Consider the following 26563-nt stretch of genomic DNA (forward strand, 5'->3'; position numbering starts at 1 on the left):
CTCTACTTCTATGAGCTCATTTTTTTAGCTCCCACATATGAGTGAGAACATGTGGTATTTATCTCTCTGTGCCTGAGTTACTTTGTTTAACATAATGTCCTCTAGGCCCATCCATGTCACTGCAAATGATGGTATTTCATTACCTTTTATAGTTGAATAGTATTCCATTGTGTATGTGTACCATTTTTCTTCATTAATTCATCTGTTGATTGACATTGAGGTTAATTCCCTACCATGTAATAGTAAATTAGCTAATTCCCTACCAATTTACTATTACAATAAATTGGTGGTTGCTGAAATCTCTTCAATATACTGATTTTCTTTCTTTTAGGTATGTATCCACTAGTGAAATAACTGGATCATATGTAGTTCTATTTTTACTCTTTTGAGAAGTCTCCATGCTGTTATCTAAAATGGCTGTAATAATTGACATTCCCACCAACAATATATAAGAGTTTCATTTTCTCTGCATCCTCTCAAGCATTTGCTATCTTTTCACTTTTCGATAATAGCCATTCTAACTGGGGTGAGATGATATCCATTGTGGTTTCAATCTGCATGTCCCTAATTGTTAGTGATGTTGAGCATTTCTTCATGTACCTATTAGCCATTTGCATGTCTTCTTTCAAGAAATGTTTCTTCAGATCCTGTGCCTATTTTTAATTTGATTGTTTTATGACTGTTGAGTTGTTCTAGTTCCTCATACATATATCTGGATATTATTCCTTTGTTGGATGATTAGTGTGTAAATATTTGCTCTAATTCTAAAGGTTGTCTCTTCACTGTTGATTTTTTTCTTTTACTGTGTAAAAGCTTTTTGCTTTGACATAATCCCATTTTTCTATTTTTTTGCTCACTGTGCTGTTAAAGTCTTACCGATAAAACTTGTACCTAGATCACTGTCATGAAGTATTTCCCCCTATGTTTCCTTTTAGTAGTTCTATAGTTTTAGGACTTACATGTAAGTGTTCAATCCATTTTCAGGTGATTTTTGTACATGGTGAGAGATAGGAGTCTAGTTTCATTCCTCTGTCTATTAATATCCAGTTTTCCAAGCACCAAATATTGAAGAACTGTCCTTTCGTCAATGTATGTTCTGGTCACTTTTGTCAAAAACTAGTTGGCTACAAATATGGAATTTATTTTAGGTTCTCCATTCTGTTCCATTGGTCTATGTGTTGGCTTTTATACCAAGACCATTTGGTTTGGGATACTATAGCTCTATAGTATACTTTAATCAGGTAGTGTGATGCATTCAGCTTTGTTCTTTTTGCTGAGTACTGCTTTGGCTTTTCAAGGTATTTTGTGGTTCCACATCATTTTTTGGATTTTTTTTCTGTGTTTTTCTATTTCCATGAAGAATGTTATTGATATTTTGATAGAGATTTCATTTAATCTATAGTTCGCTCTGGGTAGTGTGATCATTTAAACAATATTAATTCTTCTAACCCATGAGCATGAGATGCCTTTCAAATTTGTGTGTCCTCTTTCATTTCTTTCATCAGTATGTGGTAGATTTTATTGCAGAGATATTTTACCTCCTTAGTTAAATCATTTAAACGTATTCTATTTTTGTAATTATTGTAAATGAAATTCCTTTCTTGATTTTTTTTGCAGCTAGTTCATTACTGGTGTATAGAATGTTTACTTATTTTGTATGTTAATTTTTTGTCCTGCAGCTTTACTGAATTTGCTTTTCCATTCTGAGAAATTTTTGGTAGAGTCTTTAGACTTTTCTACGTATAAGATAATGTTACATATGGGTTTGTCATATATGGCCTTTATTGTTTTAAGGCATGTTCCTTCTCTACTTGATCTGATGAGTATTTTAATCATGAAGAAATGCTGAATTTTATCAAATGCTTTTTCCATATTCACTGAGATATATATTTTTTTCTTCATTTTGCTGATGTAGTGTATCACATTTCTTGATTTGTGTATTGAACCATCTGTACAACCCTGAGATAAATCACACTTAATTATAGCGTATTATCTTTTTGATGTGCTATTAGATTCTGTTTGCTAGTATTTTTTTTTTTTCTTTTGGAAATTTTTTTCATCTAAGTTCACCAGTGACATTGGCCTGGTAGTTTTCTTTAATTTTTGTGCCTTTGTCTGGTTTTGGTATAAGGGTAATGCTAGTGTCGTAGAATGAATTACAAAGAATTACGTCCTCTTAAATTTTCTGGAAGAATTCAAAACTAATTCTTGTTCTTTTAAAGTGTTGTAGAATTCAGCAGCTAAACCACCTGGCCCTGGAATTTCCTTTCCGGGAGACATTTAATTATGATTTAATCTTGTTACTTGTTACGCACCTGTTCAGGTTTCTTTTTTTTTTTTTTTCTGCTTCAATCTTGGTAGGTTATATGTGTCCAGGAATTTATCGATTTCCTCTTGGTTTTCTAATTTGTTGGCATATAGTTGTTTGAAATAGTCTTTAATTACCCTTTTTATTTCTATGCTATCAGTTGTAAAGTTTCCATTTCTGGATTTTTTTTATTACTTGAGACTTTTATAATTTTTTTTAGCTTAGTTAATGGTTTGTTTTATTTATCTTTTCAAAAAAAACTTGTTATTCTTTTAAATTGTTATTTTTGTTTCTGTTTTATTTACTTTTGTTCTGATCTTTATTTATTTATTTTTACTAATTTTAGATTTGATTTCTATGTGCTTTTCCAGTTGCTTATGGTGCATCATTAAGTTCTTTATTTGAAATATTTCTACTTTTTTTTGATGTAGACATTTGCTGCTGTAAACTTTCCTCTTAGAATTGCTTTTGCCATATCCAATAGGTTTTATTTGCTTATTTATTTATTTTTGTTTTTCTTTCTTTTAAAAAAATGGGATACATGTGCAGAACATGAAGGTTTGTTACATAGGTATACATGTGCCATGGTGGTTTGCTGCACCTATTGACCTATCCTCTAAGTTCCGTCCCCTTGCCCCCCACCCCCAACAGGCCCTGATGTGTGTTGTCCCCTCTCTGTTTCCATGTGTTCTCATTGTTCAGATTCCACTTATGAGTGAGAACATGCAGTGTTTGGTTTTCTGTTCCTATGTTAGTTTGCTGAGGATGATGGCTTCCAGTCTCATCCTGCAAAAGACATGATCTCATTCATTTTTATGACTGCATAGTATCCCATGGTGTATATGTACCACATTTTCTTTATCCAGTCTATCATTGATGGGAATTTATGTTGGTTCCATGTCTGTGCTATTGTAAGTAGCACTACAATAAACATACATGTACATGTCTCTTTGTAGCAGAATTATTTATATTCCTTTAGGTATATACCCAGTAATGGGATTGCTGGGTCAAATGGTATTTCTGGTTCTAGATCCTTGAGGAATTGCCATACTGTCTTCCTCACTGGTTGAATTAATTTATATTCCCAACAACAGCGAAGTGTTCCTCTTTCTTCACAGCCTTGCCAGCATCTATTGTTTCTTGACTTTTTAATAATTGCCATTCTGACTAGCATGAGATGGTATCTCATTGTGGTTTTGGTTTGTATTTCTCTAATGATCAGTGATGATGAAGCTTTTTTTCATATGTTTGTTGGTCATGTAAATGTCTTCTTTTGAGAAGTGTCTGTTCATATCATTTGCCTGCTTTTGGAGGCAGTTGTTTTTTTCTTATAAATTTGTTTAAGTTCCTTATAAATTCTGGATATTAGACCTTTGTCAGATAGGCAGGTTGCAAAAATTTTCTCCTGTTCTATAAGTTTCTTGTTCACTCTGATGATAGTTTCTTTTGCTGTGCAGAAACTCTTTAGTTTAATTAGATCCCATTTGTCAGTTTTTGCTTCTGTTGCAGTTGCTTTTGGCATTATCATCATGAAGTCTTTGCCCATGCCTATGTCCTGAACGGTTTTTGCCTAGGCTTTTTTCGAGGGTTTTTATGGTTTGGGGTTTCACATTTAAGTCTGTACTCCATCTTGAGTTAATTTTTGTATAAAATATAAGGAAGAGGTCCAGTTTCAGTTTGCTGTGTATGGCTGGCCAGTTTTCCCAACACCATTTATTAAACAGGGAATCATTTCTCCATTGCTTGTTTTGTCAGATTTGTTGAAAATCAGATGGTTGCAGATGTGTGGTGTTATTTCTGAGCTCTCTGTCCAGTTCCATTGGTCTATAAGTCTGTTTTAGTACCTGTACCATTCTGTTTTGGTTACTGTAGCCTTGTAGTATAGTTTGAAGTCAGGTAGCATGATGCCTCCAGTTTTGTTCTTTTTTGCTGAAGATTGTTGTAGATATATGGGTTCTTTTTTACTTTCATATGAAATCTAACACAGTTTTCTCTAATTCTGTGAAGAATGTCAATGGAAATAGCATTGAATCTATAAATGACTTTGGGCTATATGGCCATTTTCATAACATTAATTATTCTTACGCATGAGGATGGAATATTTTTCCATTTGTTTGTGTCCTCTCTTATTTCCTTTAACAGTGGATTGTACTTTTCCTTGAAGAGGTCCTTCACATCCCTTGTTAGCTGTATTTCTAGGTATTTTATTCTCTTTGTAGCAATTGTGAATGGGAGTTCATTCATGATTTGACTCTCTGCTTTTCTATTGTTGGTGTAAAGGAATGTTTTTTATTTTTGCACATTGGTTTTGTAACCTGAGACTTTGCTGAAGTTGCTTATCAGCTTAAGGAGTTTTGGGGCTGAGACAATGGGGTTTTCTAAATATAGAATCATGTTGTCTGCAGAGACAATTTGACTTCCTCTGTTCCTAACTGAATACAGTTTGTTTCTTTTTCTTGTCCGATTGCCCTGTCCAGAACTTCCAATATTATGTAGAGTAGGAGTGGTGGCAGAGGGCATCTTTGTCTTGTGCCAGTTTTCAAAGGGAATGCTTCCAGCTTTTGCCCATCCAGTATGATATTGGCTGTGGGTTTGTCATAAATAGCTCTTATTATATTGAGATATGTTCCATCAATACCTAGTGATTTGAGAGTTTTTAACATGAAGGGATGTTGAATTTTATCAAAGGCCTTTTCTGCATCTATTGAGAAAATCATGTGGGTTTTGTCTTTAGTTCTGTTTATGTGATAGATTATGTTTATTTATTTGTATGTGTTGAACCAGCTGTGCATCCCAGGGATAAAGCCAACTTGATCATGGTGGATAAGATTTTGATGTGCTGCTGGATTTGGTTTGCCAGCATTTTATTGAGGATTTTTTCATCAATGTTCATCAGGGATATTGGCCTGAATTTTTCTTGTTTTTGTTGTGTCTCATCTCAGTTTTATTATCAGGATGATGCTGGCTTCATCAAATGAGTTAGGGAGGAGTCCCTCTTTTTCCATTGTTTCAAATACTTTCAGAAGGAATGGTACCAGCTCCATTTTGTACCGGTAAAATTCGGCTGTGAATCCATCTGGTCCTGGGCTTTTTTTTTTGGTTGGCAAACTATTAATTACTGCCTCAATTTCAGAACTTATTACTGGTCTATTCAGGGATTCAACTCCCTCCTCTTTTAGTCTTAGTAGGGTGTATGTGTCCAGGAATTTATCCATTTCTTCTATATTTTCTAGTTTATTTGTGTAGAGGTGTTTATAGTATTATCTGATGGTAGTTTGTATTTCTGTGGGGTCAATGGTGATATCTCCTTTATCATTTTATTTTATATATATATTTTTTGAGATGGAGTCTCGCTCTGTCGCCCAGGCTGGAGTGCAGTGGCGCGGTCTGGGCTTACTGCAAGCTCCGCCTCCCGGGTTCCCGCCATTCCCCTGCCTCAGCCTCCCGAGTGGCTGGGACTACAGGCACCCGCCACCACGCCTGGCTAATTTTTTGTATTTTTAAGTATAGACGGCACTTCACCGTGTTAACCAGGATGGTCTGGATCTCCTGACCTTGTGATCCACCCACCTCAGGCTCCCAAAGTGAGCCACCGCACCTGGCCATCTTTATCTCTCTTTCCCCTTATTTGAGTAGTTTAACTGTTGTCTTTTCTGTTTGTATTTTTCCCCTAAAATAATAGTTCTTGAGTTTAATCATTAGTGCTGTATTTCTCTTCATTATTATTTTTTCTTTTATCTTTGTTTCCCATGTTTCTTGAGGCTCACTTTAATAATACTTCTGCTAATTGATTGATTTTACTTAATTAAATATAGTAAAATTTTATTTGGGTTCCAATTTTTTGGCCCAATTCTTTATCATATCTAGCTTTTTTACTTTAATTAACTTATAAATTATTTTGACTCTAACATTTAGCTTTATTTTGCCATGAAGCAACTAAAGCAGAGTACGAGTTTGTTGCAGATTTTCTTTTATTTCTGTAATTTTGCAACATCATTAAAAAAGGAAACCTGTAAAATTTCTCCTTTGATGACTTTTGAAAATAATTTTTATCTGTGTGTGTGTATTTGAATGCATGTGTGTATGTGTGTGTTATTTAACTCCTAACCAATGATTATTGTTTCAGACTATTTCATAGGCCCTTAAAAATGACATATGTCTTCTGTATTGTTTATGGTTATAATTATTTAATAAGTCTACAGCAATTATCATATTCCATTTTCTCGTATCATTCACTGTTGCCCACTCGATTGCTCAAGGGTTAAATGAATTCTAAAACAGCTGTTCCAGTGCATTTTTGATGCATTGTAAGATATTTTTTAAAATATATTTATACCATTTTTATGTTGCATTAAGGTCCATGAATGTTAGCTTATCTTTTTGGATAACTTCATTTATTTAATAATGTTTTTTCTGATTTCTACATTTTAATGTAATCTTTGTGATATGTGGTTATACTGATGTTATTGTTGATTAGACTGAATCGTTTCACTCTCAAGATATTTTGTACAATTTGTTTTAGTTTTGCTCTTTATACTCTTTAGAAAATACACAGTAAAGAGAATGCTTTCTGGGTTTTCTTTGTGATTGATTTGTTTTTGTTGTTTCTTTGTAACTGCACATGATAATTTTATTTTTAGCAAAGAGGTTTTAAACTGGTTTATTTTTATATTCCAAATTAATCCTTTGTTAACTTTCATAAGTTTTCCTGTTATATTGTTGTGGTGATGGTTGCTGTTTTCTTGATTTACTATGCATGCTCTATAAACTGCTTATCCTCTTTTTCCTCCAGCATTGATTTTAGCAAAAGTATATATCACATTAATTATTAGCTTTCTACACTTGGGATAGGTAATATTATCCATACTTCAAAATACTTTTAGTAAGAAGCAAATGTTTAAAAGCATTGTTTGTCACTAGCCAGTTAAAAGTGGTAAAAACTAGGACTTTAACATAAGTCTGATTTTAAGGCCCATATTATACACACCTCACAGAAATGAAAAAAAAAATCCACTTGTACGTTTTCCCAAGGCTACTAGTTCATGTACTGAGCCATAAAACAATATTCGATACTGCAAGAGAACACGGGCTGAGATGAAATGGGATGAGCTCATTTCAATAAAGTATATCTGCATATTTCAGGGTCTGTGTCTGTTAATTGGCATAGTATTTTAGAAGACATGGTCAGTAATTTTCATTTGATATAAGTGGCCATTTGGCAACATGGTAGTGCTGTAAGAAGCTGAGTAATGGGATCAAAAGGACACGTGCCTTAGCTGACTATTACTTCTTATTTAATATACATTAAATAGACTATTAGTCAGGAGACCTTGTAAAGAAGCTATGGCAGCATTTATAGTTATTGAAAATAATTTAACTAAATTCTGATAGAATGACTAGAAGAAAGTGTTACACAGAAGAAAATGTACAAACAAAGGTTTAGAAGAATGTGGTGATGTCCTCAATGAGATTAGAAGTCACCTGAAAATGACAGAGAACCTAGTCTCTGTGACTGCTAAGGTCAACTTAATACACGACCAGAGTTTGGTTAAAAGCAAAATAGTATTATTTTTGCATATGTTTAGTTTGCATACAGATGAAAACAATTAGGGCCAAAGTATAAGAATTATGACTATAAACATATCTTCATCTGAAAGTCACACACAGATAAATATCCTATTATAGGTTGCAGAAATACCTTCCTATACTACCTTAGTTACCTCAACCACAGTCATTGGAAGCAACACATATGGAAGGTGGGATGCCCATCAGAGGAATATTTTGGTGGCATTTATAAATCATTATAAATTTTTATAAATTATTTCTATAACGATGAACACATTAATAAATCTAGTACTTAAATGTGTAGGAATATTTTGAATATTTTGGAGCTTGGCTATCCTTTGAATTTCCGAGAATATGAATTAACTGGGCCATCAGATTTTTTCAAATATGATGTAATATTGTATTAAAATAACTTATTTCTGAAGAGAAAAACAGATCAATTTGTAACTCGAAATAAATCAAACTAGAAGTTGACTCATGTAAAGAACATAATCATGATGGATAATCTAAGAGAGAAAAATGTTTGTGTTGTGTTTCAGGTGTGTTGATAGATTTCATCCTATGAGAATAGATTTTTTTTACTGTTATGTCATTTACATTATAATCAGATAAACAGGCCATTGACAGGTAGACAAATAAGTGAACAAAATGATTTCAGGAAGAAATAACTTATCTGAAAATACAAAATACAGGGATATGATATAAGATTACCAGAATGTCAAAGAGATTATCTGACTCATTAATGTGATGGTACATTTAATTAATATTAAGTACAAAAAAATCAAATTTTAGATCCAAAAAGGAAGGTAACTTCTAGTGAATTCTATTGTATGTTTATCATATTCCAACTCATAATGTGAAAAATAGGAGAGAATGATGCCAACATTTAGAGTAAAGCACAGAGAAATGATGAATTGATTAAGATCACCAATTTCATCACTAAATATTAGCCCTTATAATCCTTGTAATTCATTGGTTCCACTCCTTGAGCTCTCTGAGAATATATACAGACTGTCAAATGCAGGCAGGCCAATAATTAGTGCATGATATTAAGGATTTCAAATGATAAAGTCTATACATGAAACTGCTTAAATAAGACGGTATGTGACTAATGAGATTCCTCCATTTTGTGCTTGAACAAGTTTCTTAGTTTCAACAAACACACACACAAACGCTCATCTAAATTTAAATTTCTGATAAACAGTTAATTTCGTAATATAATTACATTCTAAATATTGCATGAAATAAATGTATACTAAAAATAATTTGTTGTTTTTCTGAAATTTAAATTTGACTAGTCATCTTGTACTTTACCTAGCAAACCTAGGCTGATAAGACATACTTATATATGATAGTAAAAAACTTGGATAAAATATTGAATTTTTTAGCTTAGAATTCACTACCAAGGCTCTGGGAGAATATGAGCCATTGTAGAAAAATAAGATTCTCTAAAAAATATCAAGCTACTGGTGTGTGTCAATGACTTATGTTCACTCTTCAGTAAGGTGTTAAAGGAGACAGTCATCAATGTTACTAAAGAGAGGAGCTTCGCTATATATAGTGTGAGAAAAGAAAGCTTTTCTGCTTCTTGCTAAAAATCCAACAGTGCTAAGGATCTATAATTTGAAACTGCCAAAAGTGACTTGTCTGCCCCAAGGTAAAGTTGTGGCAAGCCAAAAAATGAAGGTCAGAAATGTCACAATTTAGCTTGGCATCTAAGGGGAAATTAAAACAAAACAAAAATCAGCAAGGGATCTTTTTATGTATCGCTTGCTAAAATACATCAATGGATGCTGTGTTTGACAGAGATAATAGTGTCCTTACACATAGACACAATGTAAAAGATGGCAGATAGGGGATGGGGTGATTTGTTTTGTCCATTATTTCTCATTAATTAGAGTCAAATATCAAGTAATGAAGTCACAAATTGAGACCTACAAATCTATGGATAAAATACAGAAAAGTCAAGTGTGGGGTCCACATTCAACTTTCATGATTTAATAGATTTCTGCTGCTGGATGTTAATAAAAGCCTATCCTCCCCATTAAAGCTTTGGGCAGCAGTCTAAAGTTTTAAGGAAGAACTCTGGCACCAAGCTGCATGGAGAATGTATGAGTCTTCCTTCTAGGAGACTCACATCAACAGTGAATGGGCAGACTACAGATCAGCAGCCTTGAAAACATGTCAGTGATCAAGTTACTTTAGTATTCCTGCTTTATCAGAGGTGATGTAAGCCCTGTACAAGTGATCACTGTATATTCTTTCAATTTACAGCCTTTTCTAAATGAAAATTGTGGCCAGGAACTGTGGCTTATGACCACAATTCCAGCACTTTGGGAGGCCAAGGTAGGAGGATGGCTTAAATCCAGAAGTTTGAAACCAACCTGGGCAGCAAAACAAGACCCCATTTCTACAAAAACAAACAAACAAATAAATAATTGAAATTAAAAATTTTTTTAAATGGAAACTTAAAAAAATAGAATTTTACTGTGGTTGCCTTGTCTTTCCATTCGCTGTTACATTTTCTGTGTGGAGTCATGTTTAAATTATCAGATAGTTCAAAGGTTGCAAGTTTTAAAAAGAAACATCTAGATATTTTAGGTTTATATGTACCTCATGTTCATATTCTGCAATATGATAGGACCTCTCAATAAAGGCATAATGGCTACCTCTTCATTCATATAATTGGTGTATGAGAGTGTTGCATTATATTAAAATTATTGAATGTGTATATTTCAGTGAAGATAGCGATCTATATACTTTGAGCATGTGAGGCATTGGATCTTGAGTTAAAGACTAGAGGATTTATTGTTTATCTGAGTTCATTATGATTTCTTCATGTGATTATAGTAACCAAGGAAGAGCACCCTTCTTACCAGGGATTGGGTTATAAACAGCCAATTGACTACTTGATTCACATCAGAATCACCAAACTTCAAAAAATTATCACTTTTTTTATTTTTCTATTTTTCAGACAGGATCTCACTCTGTCACCCAGGCTGGAGTGCAGTGGTAAGATGATGACTCACTACAGCCTCGGCCTCCTAGGCTCAGGTGATCTTCCTATCTCAGCCCCCTGACTGGCTAGGACAACAGGCGTGCACCACAACGCCAGGATAATTTTTGCTTTTGTTGAGATAGGCTTCCCTCATGTTGCCTAGGCTGGTCTCAAGCTCCTGGGCTCAAATGATCCTCCTGTCTCGGCCTCTCAAAATGTTGAGAGTACAGACGTGAGCCATGGTGTCTGGCCAAGATAAAAGCTTATGACTCCAGAGTGTATAGGTTTCATATTCACTGGCAGAAGGAGATATAAGAAAGAAAAAAGGATTCAGGAAGAAGAGGGGAAAGAAAAAAAAATAAAGTACCCTGAAGGAAGATAACCCTATATACTATTGTTTTCAATGTGGATGTTGTAAAACATTTGTGAGTTGTAAAACTAATCTACTGGTTGATGGTGAATAACTTATTTTTTTAAATAAACAGAATAAAATAGAATTAAATAGGATGGAAAATAGAAGTATTAAAATCATCAATGTGCATCATATAGAGTAAAAAGTATTGTTTTATTACACTTTTATTTATTTGAACAGTATATGTGTACATGTGTGATTTTCTAGGATTGTGATGTAAAATATATTTCTAACTTTAAGTAGTTGTTCAAAGATGTTTGAAATGCGGTGATGAACATATTCTAGTTCCAGGAGGTTATCATTTTGTTGTATAAGCTCCCCCAAGATTCTCTCTACTATCTGCATTTCTTATTTTTATTTTGCTTAGATTAATGTTATAAGTACTTTATATACAATAAGTCATTTAATCCTCTCAACATTCCCATGAAGGTGTTACTATTATTATCCCAATTGATGCAGTAATATAATTGAAATGTACAGAATTTATGTAATTTGCCAAAGCTCACTCAGTCGGCAAATGACAGGGTTAAGATTTACACTGGCACCCTGGAAAACTATCTATTGAATGTAAGCAATGAAATATGAAACAAAATCTGTATTTTGTAAAAATATATTATAAAATGTTCCCTGGAAAAAAGACAATGCTCCTGAAACTGGAACAGATACTGTCATATTACCAGTGGTGCGTTAGAATGGAGGTCACACCTTTCTGTTGCTGAGAACTTTAGGCCCATCCTGGATCAGTTCCAGGTCTTATGAGAATGTGGTACACTATGATAACTGCTTAGAAATTGCTGAGAAATCCTTGAATCTTGAAATGCCCACATAAATCTTTAAAACACTCATTATTTACAATAACATTAGTAACCCTTTTTCTTGAAAACTAATAGTATAATATAATTCATTGTTAAAACTTTTTGTTTCAAAAATAGGATTTAGAATATCTATCCAGAGACCAAAACAATATCTTTGGTAATTAAGAAAAATGCAATTTATATTTTAAAATAAAATATTGAATTTAAAGTGGTATTATCTTTACGTGATAATATTTAATTAACTCATAAATACTTAAGATTATTTATTTATTTATTGGGATGGAGTTTTGCTCTTGTTTCCCAGGCTGGAGTGCAATGGTGTGATTTTGGCTCACTGCAACCTCTGCCTCCTGGGTTCAAGCGATTCTCCTGCTTCAGCCTCCCAAGTGGCTGGGATTACAGGTGCCCGCCACCATGCCCGGCTAATTTTTTTTTTTTTTTTTTGTATTTTTAGTAGAGACGAGGTTTCACCAGGTTGGCCAGGCTGGTCTCCAACTCCTGAACTCAGGTGATCCACCTGCCTCGGCCTCCCAAAGTGCTGGGATTACAGGCGTGAGCCACTGTGCCCGGTCAATACTTAAGATTTTTAATAATAAAGTCTGGGAATGAACCAGGGTCCCAAATGAAGATGCAGAAAACATAACTAAATATTATCTAATTTCATATATATATATAGCACGCTATTATCTAATGTTTATATACATAAAGCTAAGTATTATCTATATATATATATTTACAGCAATTTATAAATAATGTAGCCACTGTACATAGCTTTAGAAAAATAGAGAATAAAGATGCTCATAGTCATCCTTATACCTGTCTGTACAAGATACCTTCTTTATGCTAGGCATTTTATGTACTTCATTTCAAAACAATAATGAGACCTGCTAAACTGAGGGTCAGTGAGATTAACAAAATGGCCCAAGAACTTGCAGTGCATTGGCTGGAGAATAAACATGAAATTCCAAATTTGTCTGAGGCCAAAATACGTACTTTTTCAACTACAATGATCTTGCATTTTTAATACAAGCTGGACACCTGTACAAAAAGGAGGAAGGTAGAAAACATTATTTATTTTCAGAAAAAAGTAAAAACAGACCTAAGTTCAGTAGAAAAATGTGTTTCTGTGCCTAAATGTAGCATGTGACAGAGACTAGTCATTAAACGAACTCATTTTCACCCAGGACATCTTGTTGTATGCGTTGAGAGAGTAGAACTAAGTTGGATGGAGTCAGGGTGGTGTAGGGTATGTAACCATGGTAATTGTTTCAGATTGTGGGCCTTTTTAACTTAAAACTGATTTCCTTTCTGTACTAATATGGAAAGACGTAATAAAGCAACTACAAAGAATTTAGTACTAACGTTTCTGAAGTCATTCACATGTCTAAGTTATCTTATTCAGATATTACAGCCAAAAGTGCTGTAAAATCTTTGTGAAGAGATGAATTTTACCATATTTAAAACACTTTTTACTAGCTTGGCATTTTATGAGCATAGTTGAAGACGCAAACTTTGCAGAGAAGAAGTTAAAATTTTTCCTCAGATGTACATATATATTACCAAGATCATTATATTAAAGTCAAGAGATAAATGTCCCTACATTAATAAATAGATAAATAATTTAACGACTAAAAAAAAAGGCAGCCCCACCAAGATGTCTTCATCCCTTCTTTGCACCACTTTTATCTCTGTTACTGTGTTCTTGATTTTTATTCCCATTAGGTATACTACCCTTAATTCTCCTCTTTAAATGTCCTAGATGCTCTCAGCAACATCAAATTCTTATGATTCCCATAGTGCCTTCACAGTTTTAAGTATATTTTACTGCTCTGTGACTTGCAGGGCATAATATAAAGCTAAAATGTAACTTTTTAATCTTTTTTAGTTCAGTAAATTTATGTCTATGAGAAGTGAAAGAACTGCAGGAGGGATAATTCTCCAATGAATTAATATTTTTGAACCACCTTACCACACTGCCACATTTTCTCAGCTGTAGGGCTCAGCTGAGCAGGAAAGGCCAAGAGAAATGTAAGGGGGCAATGGTGGTTCCAGTGATAGTGAAAACACTGGCATAGCTGTTTGTAACCATGCTCATTGTCACTGTAATGGTATTGCAAGGTCTACTCAATAATATTTAAACATAGTCATGCAAATATATTTCTAAAATTATGATTTTGAATTAACATACCATATTCTGAAAACCATGGTACAATTCGACATTCCTATATTCTGAAAACCATAGTACAATTCTACATCCCTATATTCTGAAAACCATAGTACAATTCTACATTCCTGTCCAAAATTTCAAACATAGCTCAAGGCCAATGATATGTGCCAATCAGAAATCCTTCTCCCCCACATTGGCTAATGAGTCATTTTAAAATCAATGTAAACACATCAATTCTCTGCTAGAAAATAAAGTGGGTTACACCACACATGTGAAGATACTAAATGTAAGGCTTTAGATAGGATACTCTGACAATATTTGTATTTACTGTACAAGCCTATACGAGTAGTTACATATCTTTTCACACACTACTGAAAAGCTAGATGAATTCTAATTATGTGAATTTAAACTGACTGTTGTGAATAAGACTCTGTCTTCTAGCATTAAATCTGAGAAGGAAAAACTAGCGGAAAGCAAGTGGCTAATGGGAAAGTAATTGACTTTGTATGGCTACCCATTTCTTATTACACAAATACTAGATTATAAACAAAAGGGGTATTGTTTAAGAAAAATTCATACTGTGTTTTTCTTTGGTCTCACACCACAGCAATCATCAACACACAAAAGGACTTCTGTGGCCAAACTGGTGTGTGGTGGGGGTTGATTTCTGCATCAGACACCAATAGGGTATCCTCCAATTCAATTCTGACTCTATCCACGTAGAGCTAAGTGTCAGATTCCACAGGTGGGGAGCTCAGTTTTCAGAACTGCCCTCCCTCCAGACACTAGTCATGAGGGAAGAGAGAGACCCTCTCATATTTGTTTATATTGTTTTATACTCAGAAAAGGAAAGAGAAGGGAAACTAAAGGCAGGTAGCCCGGTGCCCAGGAACCAGACCCGAAACCAAGGAACCAGACCTGAAACCAGACCTGGGCCTGCCTGACCTAAGCCTAGTAGTTAAAATTCGACCCCTGACCTAGCAACTGTTGTTATCTATAGATTCCAGACATTGTACGGAAGGACATTGTGAAACCTCCCGTTCTGTTCTGTTTCACTCTGACCACCGGTGCTTCGCAGCCCCTGTCAGGTACCCCGGCTTGCTCAGTCGATCTCGACCCTCTCACGTGGACCCCCTTAGAGTTGTGAGCCCTTAAAAGGGACAGAAGTTAAGCACCTGCGAGCTCGGATTTTAAGACACTAGCCTGCCGATGCTCCCAGCTGATTAACCATTCCCTTCACTATCTCCGTGTCTGAGGAATTTTGTCCGCGGCTGCTCTTGCTACATTTCTTGGTTCCTGACTGAAAATTCTGAACAAGCAGCTTCAAGATGGGTTTTCCACAACCGCCTCTTTTGGTTCAAGTAATTTTCTACAACAGTTCACAGTACTCAGGGAAACACTTAAATGTGCCAGTTGATTAGAAAGGATATTACAAAGGATACGGATGAAGGAATGCCTAGGATCAGGTATGTGAGAAGGGGCACAGAGCTTCCGTGCCCTCTCTGAATGTGTTGCCTTCTGGGAATCGCCACTTGTTCAGGTGTCTGTAAACTCTGAATCTTCATGGTCCTTATGGGCCTTTTACGGAAACTTCATTGGATAGGCATGATTGACAACTGTGTGGAAATGTGACTGGACAAAAGGAGTATAATCCTAACCCGGCAACGTTTGTCTTTTCAGATTCTTATTCCTATATTCTGAAAACCATAGTACAATTCTACATCCCTATATTCTGAAAACCATAGTACAATTCTACATTCCTGTCCAAAATTTCAAACATAGCTCAAGGCCAATGATATGTGCCAATCAGAAATCCTTCTCCCCCACATTGGCTAATGAGTCATTTTAAAATCAATGAAGATGCTCATAGTCATCCTTATACCTGTCTGTACAAGATACCTTCTTTATGCTAGGCATTTTATGTACTTCATTTCAAAACAATAATGAGACCTGCTAAACTGAGGGTCAGTGAGATTAACAAAATGGCCCAAGAACTTGCAGTGCATTGGCTGGAGAATAAACATGAAATTCCAAATTTGTCTGAGGCCAAAATACGTACTTTTTCAACTACAATGATCTTGCATTTTTAATACAAGCTGGACACCTGTACAAAAAGGAGGAAGGTAGAAAACATTATTTATTTTCAGAAAAAAGTAAAAACAGACCTAAGTTCAGTAGAAAAATGTGTTTCTGTGCCTAAATGTAGCATGTGACAGAGACTAGTCATTAAACGAACTCATTTTCACCCAGGACATCTTGTTGTATGCGTTGAGAGAGTAGAACTAAGTTGGATGGAGTCAGGGTGGTGTAGGGTATGTAACCATGGTAATTGTTTCAGATTGTGGGCCTTTTTAACTTAAAACTGATTTCCTTTCTGTACTAATATGGAAAGACGTAATAAAGCAACTACAAAGAATTTAGTACTAACGTTTCTGAAGTCATTCACATGTCTAAGTTATCTTATTCAGATATTACAGCCAAAAGTGCTGTAAAATCTTTGTGAAGAGATGAATTTTACCATATTTAAAACACTTTTTACTAGCTTGGCATTTTATGAGCATAGTTGAAGACGCAAACTTTGCAGAGAAGAAGTTAAAATTTTTCCTCAGATGTACATATATATTACCAAGATCATTATATTAAAGTCAAGAGATAAATGTCCCTACATTAATAAATAGATAAATAATTTAACGACTAAAAAAAAAGGCAGCCCCACCAAGATGTCTTCATCCCTTCTTTGCACCACTTTTATCTCTGTTACTGTGTTCTTGATTTTTATTCCCATTAGGTATACTACCCTTAATTCTCCTCTTTAAATGTCCTAGATGCTCTCAGCAACATCAAATTCTTATGATTCCCATAGTGCCTTCACAGTTTTAAGTATATTTTACTGCTCTGTGACTTGCAGGGCATAATATAAAGCTAAAATGTAACTTTTTAATCTTTTTTAGTTCAGTAAATTTATGTCTATGAGAAGTGAAAGAACTGCAGGAGGGATAATTCTCCAATGAATTAATATTTTTGAACCACCTTACCACACTGCCACATTTTCTCAGCTGTAGGGCTCAGCTGAGCAGGAAAGGCCAAGAGAAATGTAAGGGGGCAATGGTGGTTCCAGTGATAGTGAAAACACTGGCATAGCTGTTTGTAACCATGCTCATTGTCACTGTAATGGTATTGCAAGGTCTACTCAATAATATTTAAACATAGTCATGCAAATATATTTCTAAAATTATGATTTTGAATTAACATACCATATTCTGAAAACCATGGTACAATTCGACATTCCTATATTCTGAAAACCATAGTACAATTCTACATCCCTATATTCTGAAAACCATAGTACAATTCTACATTCCTGTCCAAAATTTCAAACATAGCTCAAGGCCAATGATATGTGCCAATCAGAAATCCTTCTCCCCCACATTGGCTAATGAGTCATTTTAAAATCAATGTAAACACATCAATTCTCTGCTAGAAAATAAAGTGGGTTACACCACACATGTGAAGATACTAAATGTAAGGCTTTAGATAGGATACTCTGACAATATTTGTATTTACTGTACAAGCCTATACGAGTAGTTACATATCTTTTCACACACTACTGAAAAGCTAGATGAATTCTAATTATGTGAATTTAAACTGACTGTTGTGAATAAGACTCTGTCTTCTAGCATTAAATCTGAGAAGGAAAAACTAGCGGAAAGCAAGTGGCTAATGGGAAAGTAATTGACTTTGTATGGCTACCCATTTCTTATTACACAAATACTAGATTATAAACAAAAGGGGTATTGTTTAAGAAAAATTCATACTGTGTTTTTCTTTGGTCTCACACCACAGCAATCATCAACACACAAAAGGACTTCTGTGGCCAAACTGGTGTGTGGTGGGGGTTGATTTCTGCATCAGACACCAATAGGGTATCCTCCAATTCAATTCTGACTCTATCCACGTAGAGCTAAGTGTCAGATTCCACAGGTGGGGAGCTCAGTTTTCAGAACTGCCCTCCCTCCAGACACTAGTCATGAGGGAAGAGAGAGACCCTCTCATATTTGTTTATATTGTTTTATACTCAGAAAAGGAAAGAGAAGGGAAACTAAAGGCAGGTAGCCCGGTGCCCAGGAACCAGACCCGAAACCAAGGAACCAGACCTGAAACCAGACCTGGGCCTGCCTGACCTAAGCCTAGTAGTTAAAATTCGACCCCTGACCTAGCAACTGTTGTTATCTATAGATTCCAGACATTGTACGGAAGGACATTGTGAAACCTCCCGTTCTGTTCTGTTTCACTCTGACCACCGGTGCTTCGCAGCCCCTGTCAGGTACCCCGGCTTGCTCAGTCGATCTCGACCCTCTCACGTGGACCCCCTTAGAGTTGTGAGCCCTTAAAAGGGACAGAAGTTAAGCACCTGCGAGCTCGGATTTTAAGACACTAGCCTGCCAATGCTCCCAGCTGATTAACCATTCCCTTCACTATCTCCGTGTCTGAGGAATTTTGTCCGCGGCTGCTCTTGCTACATTTCTTGGTTCCTGACTGAAAATTCTGAACAAGCAGCTTCAAGATGGGTTTTCCACAACCGCCTCTTTTGGTTCAAGTAATTTTCTACAACAGTTCACAGTACTCAGGGAAACACTTAAATGTGCCAGTTGATTAGAAAGGATATTACAAAGGATACGGATGAAGGAATGCCTAGGATCAGGTATGTGAGAAGGGGCACAGAGCTTCCGTGCCCTCTCTGAATGTGTTGCCTTCTGGGAATCGCCACTTGTTCAGGTGTCTGTAAACTCTGAATCTTCATGGTCCTTATGGGCCTTTTACGGAAACTTCATTGGATAGGCATGATTGACAACTGTGTGGAAATGTGACTGGACAAAAGGAGTATAATCCTAACCCGGCAACGTTTGTCTGTTCAGATTCTTCTTGGCCTTGCATGCAGTATTGCTTCCTTCAGTGTGTGAGGCAGGACCTCTTCTGGAATGAAGGGCTTAGGACCCACAGTCAGATTAGAGTCCTGCCTTAGGCAAGGGAAAGGAAGGCAGGAGAAGGTTGAAGAGAGAGATTCTGTTTTCTGAGACCCAAAGTCCCCCAACATTATGAAAAGGGATATGGGAGTTATGAGGCAAAAACTGGATGTGTGTATATATATGCAAATATATATACAAATATACATATATGTATACATGTACACATATGTACATATATACATGTGTACATATGTATATATACATATATGTATACATATACACATATGTGTACATACATACATGTATGCATATATACATATATGTATACATATACACATATGTGTACATATATACATGTATATATACATACGTACATGTATACATATATGTATGTGTGTATGTATATATGTGTACATATATACATATATGTATACGTGTACATAATACATATATGTATACATGTACATACATACACATATATATTGACAAACACCAGTATATTGCAGAATAAGAGCAAGAAAATTTAACCTAATAATTTACTGATTAAATGCATACATCTGGAAAGTTATTCAGCACAGGATAGAGAATATTTTCTCAGAAAATGTGTGCCTTGTGATTAAATATAAGATAATAGCACAGACATATGGATATATATATACACACACACATTCCAGAGATGGCAAGAAAGTGAGAAAAAATTTCTGAAAAATAAGAGAATAAATACAATAATAGGGAAAACAGCACTACCAAACCCAGCAGGTAGGGTATATGCAATCCTTTATGACTTAGAACTTTGGACACAGGAGACAAACATGTGGCCCTTTTTGCTAGAAATAACACTATCCATTTGACAGGGATAGATACTGAGAAGAAAATCTGCCTCACCAAATTTCTAGTTTCATGACTGTCCTCAAACAGGTTTGGGATTAGAATTTATATCATACCTGCTTCCAGAAAAACCCAAGTAAATAATTTAGTTTAAATACACCTAAGTTACGTTGTTGCCTTATTTCCCTGGGAAAAACAAAAGCAAAACTTAATTAAAGCAAATCTCAAAAAAATTCCCTCAAAAGTGTTCCCAAATGGTGGACTCCATAATCAGGATAAGAAAGATAATAGAAATATTAAACAAAAACCCTGAGACAGTAAATATTAAACTTATCAGAAATGGAATGTGAAGTAAATCTTTTTCACATATTCAAAGAAAAGTTGTTAACTTTAAAAAATCTCTGGGATTATTAACTTAAAAACAAACTCCAGACATACTTATAAATACTAAGCCAAATAAGACAGGTATAAATTAATTAGTATGAGACATACTAAACAAATTCGACATTAATTTTTAATAAATCACTGCATAATAGTAAAATATTTGATTCAGCAAGAAGATATAACCGTCTCATGGTAAATTGCCTGGTAACATAGTTTGAAAGTAGATGGAACAAAAATTGACAAAATTCCAAGAAGAAATTAAACAAAATTCAGAATTATATTGAGCAATTTTAGCACACACCTCCTAGAAGATAAATCAGACAAAATAATCTAATAAATCAGAAAAAATAGATAATTGAGGATCTGAACAATACAAGGAAGTTAACCTAATTAGTAGATATGAACAATTCACTCAATACCTAGAGAATGCATATTACTTTCTAGAATTCATGGTAAATTATAAAAATGACCTTAAAATAATTAGCAAAGTAAACTTCAGAAATTAAAAAATGATATTATATATATCTTTCTCTGACCATAATGTAATTTGGAAATCAACCAAAAACATAACTAAAAGAAACAATTTAGGAAATATAAGCTGCACTGAAGGCAAACACAGGTAAAAGAATCAGTCACAATGGAAATTAGGATTTATTTACATTGAATTGTTTGCCATCACAACATAGGTTAAAACTTTTGAAAACATACCCAACAGGATAATTTTACCTTTAAATGTTTATTTGGGAAGAAAGGAAATCCACGCCCAGGTTCTAACTTATGAGTTTATAAAAGGAATAAGAGAATAACAGCGGTACATAACACATTTTAAAAAAAACCACACACACACAATCAACAAATGCAAATTCTTGCAATTTCAAACATAATAAAATTGATCAACTAGTGGCAAAATTGATGAATAGATACAATTAGGAATTGGAAAGAAGACAAAATTCAATATGTAGTAAAAATATTAAAAGAAGAAAATAGGATAGAAAATTATACTATCAAATAAAAAATGTTCTTTTAAATAGAAATTTAAATGGAAAAATAAAAATTTCCATGCCTAACTAAAAATAAGTAATATGATTAGTCTCACATTACTAAATAATAAAATTAATACTTAAATAATAACCAAACAGTTATCATCATTCCCAAAGCATTTTAATGTTGAATTCTTTCCAATATTTGTGGAATAAATCATTCTCACCTTAAAACAAGATTAAACAACAAATCTCTTCAAATTTATGAATCTTATATAAATTTGATACAAAAATTGTAGGAGAATGAGAAACTACAAGTTAATACACTCATAGCTATAAATAAAAATTTAACATTAATATTAAAATACTAAATCCAACAGTAGTTTAAAAATATAATCCTCCCCCAAAATTCAAAACTGAATGAACATTTGAAAATCCACTGATGTAAGTCCCGGGATGAGAAGATTAAAGAAAATCAACATGCTTATTTCAATGGATTTAAAAGAATATTATTAGATTATGTTCAATAACAGTGCATGATCAAATTGAAAATAATCTTAAATAGAATGACACAAGCAATTTCCTTAGTTTATAAAAACTTATAAGAAGAATTATATTTAATAGTAAATTTTAAGAGCTTTTCCTTTGAAATGAGAAGCAAGTAAAGTATTTTCGCCATATCTCTTCAATTCAACATTCAGTGCATAAATAAACAAGCCAAAATTAAGTTGACATGATTGAAAAAAAAAAAAAAAAGAAACAAAATAGTTAGCTTTTGCAAATTGAGGACAAGTTTATGTACATAGACAACCTGGAAGGATCTACAGTCAGATAATTAGAATTGTAAGGTTGCTGGCTGGATTAGTCAGGATAGCAAGAATACAATATAGTAATTAAGAAATAAACACAACCTCTGGTTTGACTCATGCACACATTTATTCTTGCATATACCGTGTCTGATCTTGGCACGAGAAACTCTCCATAGTGTGTCCTACATGCTGTGATTCAGTGATCCAGACTGATGCAAGCTCATGACGCTGCTAAACTCCACACTAGGCCTCTGCATTTCCCAAGCAGGGTAGGCAATTGCCTTAGTCCCTTTGTGCTGCTATAACAGAATACCACAGCCTGAGTAAATTACAAAAAAGAGAAATTTATTTTCCCACCGTTCTGGAGGCTGAAAAATTCAGTATAAAGGTGCAAGCATTAGTGTCTGGTGAGGGCTGGTTCCATCGATGGCATCCTCTCACAGTGACATCCTCCCATGGCGGAAGATACAAGTGCAAAAAGGGGTGAACTCTTGCTGAAACCTCTTTTTTATCAATCCATTCATGAGCACTGAGCACCGTGACTTCATCACTTCCCAAAAGACCCCCACCTCTTAATCTCATCACAATGGAGATTAAGTTTCAACATGAATTTTGTAGAGGTACATTCAACCCATAACAGCAATTATGTTCACACATTAATATAAAAACAAAGATCTGTCTTTATAAAATGTTATACATTTATTTTGCGTTCCATATTCCCAGATCCTAGAGTTAAAATCATTGTGAAGAAGTTTTTGAGCTTCTATTAGTGGCTGCAATATTTACAAACCTCCAGATATTTCAAAGCCACTGTTTTGGTATTGATTAAATGAGAATACAATGTGTTACGAGCACACCTCAATTGCCCTGTCATATAGTATTTTATCCCATTTTTATCTCTCTCTTCCTCATAAAGCTTTTAGAGCAATAAAACAGTAAAATATATGCAGGAATAATTTTTGTGTTATAAAGATATACACAGATGTAATAGAAGGATGTGCAAGATACATTCCTAAGAATGTCAGAAATACAGACATCTATGATTGAGTTCATGATTCCCCAGTATTAACAAAATTGTAATGGAGAAGAAAATATAGACGATGTATAGGTTTAAATAGATAATAATAAATTCTCCTGTTTTGAGAGCCCCTCCAACTAATTAGGGGTTCCAGTACCAAAGTAGCTGGTAACCCTACCTTAAGAAAATATAAAGAGAGTTGGATGTGAGTGTTTACAGTGTGCCTCTCACAGGACATTATTTTACCTGGTGGGCGACCTAATGCCTAGTTGTTTGACCCATGACCGGGGGCTTCTCACACGGGAAACTTGCTTATACTGGCAGATGCCCTTGTGGCTCTTGTCTGATCCATGCCCAGTTTATACCTACCTTACCATCACTCTGGTTCCAGGACATACAGATGTCCCTAATTTTTCAGATGGAAGGTACAAATTCAGTATACTACCACTATAAAAGTGCAATGACTTTTACTTACATATCCTGAGCAGGGAGGGCACGAGGAGTCCAGAGGACAATTCTCCATTCCCAGGTCCCAAGAAGCAGGAATGGAGGATCAGGCGGACAGAGACAGAACATTTTGGCAATCAGCAGTATGCATGAGGAAATAGGGTGTGGGACACTTTAAGTTCACAGAGAAGTGCCTGAATGTCTGTTTAAAGGAAGGGGAACCAGTCAGCTAGGTGAGAAAAATGCTGCTAAGTTCTTATCTCTAGCCACCGGCTTGAGCCATTTGGATGTGGTGTAGAACTGGAAACTATGTCAAGGATGACTGAGCCCTGCTTCTGGTGTTAGAAAGTTAAACCTGTGCTCAAAATGGAGGTGAAGCCAACATAAAATTATAAAAACACACCACATCCCTCACTGCCACTGCAGGAAAAAAAAAAAAAATCCCAGAATGGTATAGATGGACAAATAAGCCAATACTTATTTCAAAAGTTTAAGAGAAGAAAGATTTGATACACATAGGTCATTGGAGCTAAGCCTCGCAGGATGTGCAGCTTTAAACAAAGATAGATAAAAATGAGAGCCAATGAATTCCAGCCATAAGGAAAGAATGGAAATCAACATGGAAATTTACGAAGGCTACATGGATCATACTGACCAGTTCAGTGTGAATGAGAAATGAGATTCATAAGAGGAAATAGTGGGATAAAGAACTTGGAATGGTGGTGAGAAGACAGGCCAGGGGTGAGGTCATGGAGGTCTTTAGTTATATTCAGTAGAAAATGTGTAATCATACAAATTCTCTGCCAGCATTTTGAGGCAAAAGAAAACAAGGCAGGGGTTAGAATGTTGTCCAAGAAAAGAACAAAAGAAGAATGATTTGTGAGAGATGCAATTTGCAATTTAATTGTCCGAACTTGGTCAGGGATAATATGTGTCTGGGCAAACAGTGCCTGAGAGAATGGGAACACTATTTATCTAAATGGTGTTGTAATACCAATGAGCGGAATCATATTGCTGATACTTTTTTATATCACACGCTTTACGCAAACTATATTGAAACATTTAAAAAGAGCTTATTTTTAGTTTGAGGAGCAAGTAGACTAGCAACCTATCAACTAAACATGTGCAACTTGAACTCAATAGGTCAAAGTGAGGAAGGAATACAGATTAGTGACCAAACTTATGGACGTGATATCTGAAATCATGGGAGTGTCTGACCATTCCAAAACAAATATGCTGTAGAAAGTTGAAAAATAGAGCTCCCGATTTTATTTAGCTCCACTAAAATTAAAGGAAAATAATTATATACTTTAAGTAGCATTTATTAATGACAACGGTATGTAAGGTGCTAAGAATGTATTAAAGACATAGGGCTTAAACGAAAATTTACTCTCATGTAACATAATTAAATAAAACATAGATTAGTAAAAGAAATGTAATCTATTATTTTTCAGCCTTGAATTGTGTTGGGTATTTGGGCTGATTTCTCATAAATCATATATCGCTAAATAGCCTTTCAAATGACTTTATCTAAATGTGGTGTATAAAAAGGAAAAACACTTATTGAAACTGACATAGGCAATGCCAAAATATGGATTCATGTATCATTTAAGAACCTATGCTGGGTTTTTTTTTTGTTTTTTTGTTTTTTTAACTTCATGAAACAAGAGAGGTTAAGAAGTAGGATGGTAAAGGAAATGTCTTTATGATTAAGAAGTCATTAGAAACCTTAGAGGACCCGGTTGTATAGACTGTTACAAGAGGCAGACATAACTCTCAGTGATTAATGAATTAGCCTGAGGAAGAGAAAGCCAAAAATGACATAATATTCTGAGAAATATAGCCGAGGAAATACAGCCAAGAATATGATCTTCAGAGAAGCAGCAGAATCATTGGAAGATGCTTTAAGAATAAGTGCAACTAACATGTTTGCAGGCAAAATGAAAATAGGAAGGACATAAATGATTTGGAGAGAATTTCATAATTGATTTAATAAGATTCCTAAGAATGAATAAGGGCATCAAGTCAAGGGTCTAATGCAAGAGACACATCAAATGATGAAAATAATGAGAGAAAAAGTACAAACACTGATTGTATGGATACAACACAGTGATTAGCAAGGAGAAACGCTGGTAAAATTATAACAACAGAAAATGGTGACGCCCTTTAAAAATGTCCTTGAAGTGAGGATTCTCGACTTGCATTACTTCGCTTTTAAAAGTCAAAGACTTTTAAAAACATAGGCTGTTTAGGCCGGGTGCGGTGGTTCACGCCTGTAACCCCAGCACTCTGGGAGGCTAAGGCGGGGGGGATCACGAGGTCAGGAGATCGAGACCATCCTGGCTAACACGGCGAAACCCCGTCTCTACTAAAAATACAAAAAATTAGCCGAACGTGGTGGCGGCGTCCGTAGTCCCAGCTACTTGGGAGGCTGAGGCAAGAGAATGGCGGGAACCCAGGAGGCGGAGCTTGCAGTGAGCCGAGATCCCGCCACTGCACTCCAGCCTGGGCGGCAGAGCAAGACTCTTGTCTCAAATAAATAAATAAATAAATACGAATAAATAAATAAATAAATAAATAAAATAAATAAAAACATGGGCTGTTTGGATATTTATTTTCTCTTAAAGCTGGAATTTAATTGTTATTGTGCTAACACTACGTTATGGTCCTTACATCAATTGCACATACACCCAGACACACATCTACAGTGCCTATGTAAAATAAAATTATAAAAATATTAATAATGTAGAGAAATGTATAATTGTATGTGTATGTAACTTTGTTAGGTATATGTTTCTTTTGGAAAGAGCGAAAGTTAAGTATTAAAATACAGTGAGAGTTTAATAAACATATGGGGTTTAATTTGTA

The 26563-nt window shown here is 34.8% G+C and overlaps 1 long non-coding RNA gene across 1 annotated transcript; it reads right to left on the reverse strand.

Moving 5' to 3' along the window:
- Window positions 1-22338: 22338 nt before the first annotated feature.
- Window positions 22339-23907, reverse strand: LOC105545464. Its single transcript, XR_001006926.1, has 2 exons — window positions 23724-23907; window positions 22339-22529 (listed from the first exon to the last, which is right to left on the reverse strand). It is a non-coding gene; the product is annotated as an uncharacterized LOC105545464 (long non-coding RNA).
- Between the last annotated feature and the right edge of the window lie 2656 nt (window positions 23908-26563).

Source organism: Mandrillus leucophaeus, unplaced genomic scaffold (genome assembly GCF_000951045.1).
Source record: "Mandrillus leucophaeus isolate KB7577 unplaced genomic scaffold, Mleu.le_1.0 Scaffold33, whole genome shotgun sequence".
Classification (NCBI taxonomy): domain Eukaryota; kingdom Metazoa; phylum Chordata; class Mammalia; order Primates; family Cercopithecidae; genus Mandrillus; species Mandrillus leucophaeus.